Here is a 6,000-nt window from a genome sequence, read left to right as displayed (position 1 = left end):
CCAGAGGCAACCACCACACAACAACCCATGAACAAAAACAAAAAAAAACAACTGTGACCCATTAGTTGTCAGGGCCACCACCACAACAGCGATAGCGGGTACCACAAACACCGGTACTATGACCGTGAGAGGGCGTCTGCTAGCACGTTGTCCCTCCCACGAATGTGGCGAATATCCAAGTTATACGCTTGGAGGAACAAACTCCATCGCATCAAACGATGGTTCGAGTTCACCATGCTGCGAAGAAAAACCAAAGGGTTATGGTCTGTATACACAACAAGGGGTAAACTGGAGGATCCAACGTAAACATCAAAATGGTTCAAGGCAAGAACCAAAGCGAGCGCCTCCTTCTCTATAGTAGAGTAGTGCAGTTGATGCCTGTCAAACTTTTTAGAAAAGTAGCACACTGGGTGCTCTACCTCTAATGCATCCTCTTGCAGGAGGACGGCTCCAGCACCGAGGTCACTAGCATCCACTGCCAACTTGAATGGCAGTTGAAAATCGGGAGCTGACAGAACGGGAGCGCTAATCAGAATACCCTTGATGCTCTCAAAAGACTGTTGACAAGTCTCAGTCCACACGAAAGGTACCTTAGGACTGAGCAGATTGGTCAAAGGGGCAACAACAGAAGCAAAGTTCCTACAGAAACTCCTATAGTACCCTGCCATACCTAGGAAGCGCTTTAACTCCCGCCTGGTGATGGGAGCAGGGAAGCCCACTATAGCCTCCACCTTAGCTGCAATGGGGCACACATGCCCACGTCCAACCACCTTACCCAGGTAGGTAACCGTGGCCTGTCCAAATTCACATTTTGCAAGGTTAACTGTCAAGTTAGCATCACCTAACCGCTTGAACACTTCCGCCAGATGCTCCACATGTTGTGACCAAGAGGAACTGTGGATAACCAGGTCATCCAGATATGCCTCACAGAACGCTACCCCGGCCAGGACCTTGTTCACTAGCCGCTGAAACGTCGCTGGGGCATTTCGCATGCCAAAGGCCATCACTGTATACTGGCAGAAACTCTCTGGTGTGACAAAAGCGGATATCTCACGTGCTCGCGGAGTAAGCGGAACCTGCCAGTATCCCTTTAGCAAATCCAATTTACTTACAAAGGCTGCTGAACCCACCCGATCGATACAGTCGTCCATCCGAGGAAGAGGGTACGAGTTCGGCTTGGTTACTGCATTAACTTTACGGAAGTCAGTACAGAACCAATGAGTGCAGTCTGGCTTATCAACAAGCAGGCAGGGGGAGCTCCACACACTAGAACTGGGCTCCGCAATGCCATGTCTCACCATATAGTCTACTTCCTTACTCAAGATCCGTTGTTTTTCCGGATTCACCCTGTAGGCATGTTGCTTAATTGGCCCTGCACTACCAACATCAATGTCATGCTCGAGTACATTAGTACGACTAGGGACATCAGAAAACAAACGTATATGCTGTCTAAGTAGGCGCACCACATCCGTACGCTCAGGAAGTGGTAAGTACGAGAGGTGTGAGTCCAAGTCACCTAGTATCTGGGTGTTTGGCAACCTGCCCTGAGAAATCTCCTTCGACACAGAACAGTCGGCTACAATAGGAGATGCAGAAACTGTTAGAACAGCCACAGGCTTGACCCCTGACTGGTCAATCTGAGCCCTATCATTCAAGTTTCAAGTTTCAAGTTTCTTTAATAGTTGTCATACAGAAGTACAGAATACTTTTGTACAAAATGCTTCTTACTGTTGCGCTCCAGAGACTGTGCATGACAAGATAAGTATGAAATAAAAACATAGTAAAATTTAGAAAAAAAAAAAAAAGAGGTCACAGTGTTCAGTTTAGACATATGTACAATGTTCGTAGACGTAGTTACCATACAATATACAATACTGTGCAGTGTACTAATATACAATACTATATAGTGCAAGGCATAAATGGACGAGGTGCAGTTTAGGTACAATTCACAGTAGGTGTACGAGTTGTAGTGCAAATCCTTTATCAATAAATATAAAGTGTAAGTGTGTTTGTGTGATCTAAAGTGTGGAGAGTGGGTGCTGCAGTGTGTTGTTTGTTTGAGTGAGTGTGTGTGTGCGTGTGGGTGTGTGTGCTGTGTGCATTTGATGGTTGTTGCATAGTGATTATTGTTCGTTTAGCGATTATTGTTCGTTTAGCAGCCTGATGGCCTGGGGATAGAAGCTCCTTCTGAGTCTTTCTGTGCTCGCCATAAGACTCCGGTATCGCTTGCCTGACGGCAGCAGTTCAAAGAGGCAGTTGTTCGGGTGGCTCGAGTCCTTAATAATTCTCTTAGCCTTCCCCTTGCACCGCTTGTTGTAAATGTTCTGGAGGGTGGGAAGCCCCCCTCTAATTGTGCGTTCGGCTGAACGTGTCACTCTTTGTAGTCTGCTACGGTCTTGTGCAGTGCTATTCCCAAACCAGGAGGTGATGTTGCCGGTCAGGATGCTCTCTATTGTACATGAGTAGAAGTTCCTAAGGATCTTCTGACTGACTTGGAACTTCCTTAGGCGCCTGAGGAAGTAGAGGCGTTGTCGTGCCTTCTTCACAACACTGTCAATGTGTGTGGTCCATGTCAAGTCCTCGGATATGTGGGCTCCGAGGTACTTGAAACTGTTCACTCTCTCAACTGGTGCCCCGTCGATGCTGAGGGGGCTGTAGTCCTTGACCCCCGACCTCCTGAAGTCCACAATCATCTCTTTTGTTTTGCTGACGTTCAGGGAGAGGCAGTTCTCCTGACACCACTGTGACAGGTTCTCTACCTCTTCCAGGTAGGCCCTTTCGTCGTTGGCAGAGATCAGGCCCACCACTACTGTGTCATCAGCAAATTTGATGATGGTGTTGTTGTTCCGCTGTGCTACGCAGTCATGTGTGTACAGGGAGTAGAGGAGGGGGCTCAGAACACAGCCCTGGGGGGCCCCTATGTTGAGCGTGATGGATGAGGAGGTGCAGTTGCCGGCTCTTACCACCTGGGGTCTGCCCGTCAGGAAGTCCAGGACCCACTGGCACAGGTCATAGTTCAAGCCCAGGTCCCTGAGCTTGGCTATGAGTTTGGAGGGGACTATGGTATTGAATGCTGAGCTGTAGTCGATGAACAGCATTCTCACATAGTTCCCCTTCCTCTTGTCCAGATGTGATGCTGCTGTGTGCAGCACATGGGCTATGGCGTCCTCCGTGGACCTGTTGGGGCGATATGCAAATTGCAGAGGGTCCAGGTTGATGGGGAGGGAGGAACAGATGTAGCCCTTCACTAGCTTCTCAAAGCACTTCATGGCTATGGAGGTGAGGGTGAGGCATTGTACGCCTTCAACATATTGACGTGACATAATCTACTCTTGCGCCTGCGGTCGGGAGTCTTAATCAAGTAGTCGACCTCACCAACTTTGCGCTCAATGGAGTATGGCCCACTGTATTTAGCCTGTAATGCAGACCCAAGAATAGGCGAGAGAACCAACACCTTGTCTCCCGGTGAGAACACCCTATGTCGGGCCCGCCTATCATACCACACCTTCATTTTTCCTTGGGCTACCTTTAGGTTCTCTTTCGCTAGTTCACATGCTCTACTAAGCTTAAGCCTGAAGTCACACACATAGTCCAACAAATTAGTAGAGGAAGGAGTCTGGTCAGCCAACCACTTTTCCTTCAGCAGTTTCAAAGGACCCCTCACTGTGTGGCCGAACACCAGCTCAGCCGGGCTGAATCCAAGAGACTCCTGGGTTACCTCCCTAGCAGCAAACAGAAGCAAAGGGATTCCATCATCCCAGTCTTTTTCGAACTCCGTACAATATGCCCACAGCATTGTTTTGATAGTCTGGTGAAATCTCTCCGGCGCCCCCTGGGACTCTGGATGATAGGCAGAGGAAGGGCAATGCTGGATAGACAACTGCTGGAGGACCTGAGCAAAGAGACGGGACATGAAGTTAGACCCTTGATCTGATTGAATAACCTTTGGTAAGCCAAACGTCGAAAAAAACCTAACCAGAGCTTTGGATATAGCTGGGGCTGTGATCTTGCGTAAAGGAATGGCTTCAGGGAAACGGGTCGCTGCACACATAATAGTCAAAAGGTACTGGTTCCCTGTCTTAGTTCGAGGGAGGGGACCAACACAGTCAATGAGGATCCGCTCAAAAGGTTCCCCAACGGCAGGAATAGGCTGCAGAGGAGCCTGAGGGATCTTCTGGTTTGGTTTACCAACAACCTGACACACATGGCACGAGCGGCAATATTGTGCCACATCTGACTTCAAACCAGGCCAACAAAAATGTCTCAGCACACGGTCATAAGTCTTTCTGACTCCCATGTGACCAGCAAGATCATGATAATGTGCTAGATGCAGTATATCAGGACGATACACGGCTGGAACAACAATCTGAAACACACTGCCCCAGTCATCCAGACTGGACAGGTTAGGTGGTGTCCACTTTCTCATGAGCACGTCATTGCTAACAAAGTATCCTTGAGACGTATCTATCATTGCATCCTCTAAAACCGCCTCTTCAAAGAGGGACGACAAGGAGACATCCTTGTTTTGCTCTAGTACCAACTGCTCATGAGACGGTATCACCTTACCAAAACCCTCATCAGGGCCACTTTTCAACTCAACAAAGAACGTGTCACTAAGTGTCATATCACAATCTGAGTTAACAACATCATGGGTGTCACATTTGACCTTTGACATTGCGCGTGTTACCGCACACACAGGAAATACTCCTGGATGCTTTTGTGCGAGCTCATCAGGAACCTCAGAAACTACAGGGACGGGAATTACAACTGGAGTAGCCAGCACTTTGCCACCGGCCAAATCGTTCCCTAGAATGAAGGACACCCCCTTTATGGGGATGTGAGAACACACTCCTACAACAACATTGCCTGATACTAAGGGAGAGTTTAGCGAGACCTCATGCAAAGGAGTATTCACAAAGCCTCCTCCAAAGCCCTGAACAATGGCACCGGAATGCAATGAAGAATCTTCCAAAAATGGCAAAATCCCATCCAGAATGAGAGACTGGAAAGCTCCTGTATCTCTCCATATAGTAATAGCCTGCTTTGATCCTAATGCACCAACCAGTGAAACAAATCCATCCATCATAAACATTGAGGAGCCCTCTAGCTCCCTGTCTGCACATTTGATACTTCGCACCCCACCCTCTAATGTCGGCATAGGTGTCCTGTCCATGATTTCTACCAGAGCCACAGTTTAAAAAAATTTTTGCTTAAGCACAGGGCACCCAGCAACGATATGACCAGGCTCCTTACAGTAAAAACAGATAACCTCCTCTGGGAATGCACTAGCAGAGCCACCTTGCCTAGGAGTCGAAGTAAACCGACCAGCAGACACGGGTGCCGGGAACCGGCTCCCCTGAAAAGGACGCCTACTACCCCTGGACTCCACACGGCCCTCCTCTACAAAGACAGATTTGTGTGTCAACACAAACTCATCAGCCAAGACAGCAGCGTCGCCTATCTTCGATACCTTATGCTCATTTAGATGTGTGGAAACGTTATCAGGAACACACCTTTTAAATTCCTCTAGGAGAACCAACTGTCTAAGCTGCTCCCTTGACTCTGCTTTTTGCGAGGTGCACCACCGGTCAAACAGGTTCTCCTTCTCTTTTCCGAACACAATATACGACTGTCCCTCCGACCTGCGATAGCCTCTAAAACGCTGACGATAGGCCTCGGTGACCAACTCATAAGCCCTCAATATGGAAGCTTTAACATGCGATTAAGAATTAATGCAAAATGTGCATATATAACTACCATTAGAGCACAACAAGTACTTGAAACAGACCCTGAAAAAATAAATGATACATTCAAAGAATTCTACTCCGACTTATATAAATCAGAAACGACCTTCGATCAAAACAAAATGGACACATATCTTAATCAAATTATTCTCCCTAAACTTTCAGAGGATGACGCTAAACAGTTAGAAACACCGATCACACTAGATGAACTTAGGGAGGCCATATCTGAAATGCAAAGTGGTAGGGCTCCTGGAAG

This window comes from Notolepis coatsorum, assembly GCF_963971535.1.
Source record: "Notolepis coatsorum genome assembly, chromosome: 10".
NCBI lineage: Eukaryota > Metazoa > Chordata > Actinopteri > Aulopiformes > Paralepididae > Notolepis > Notolepis coatsorum.
This window is presented reverse-complemented; position numbering follows the sequence as displayed.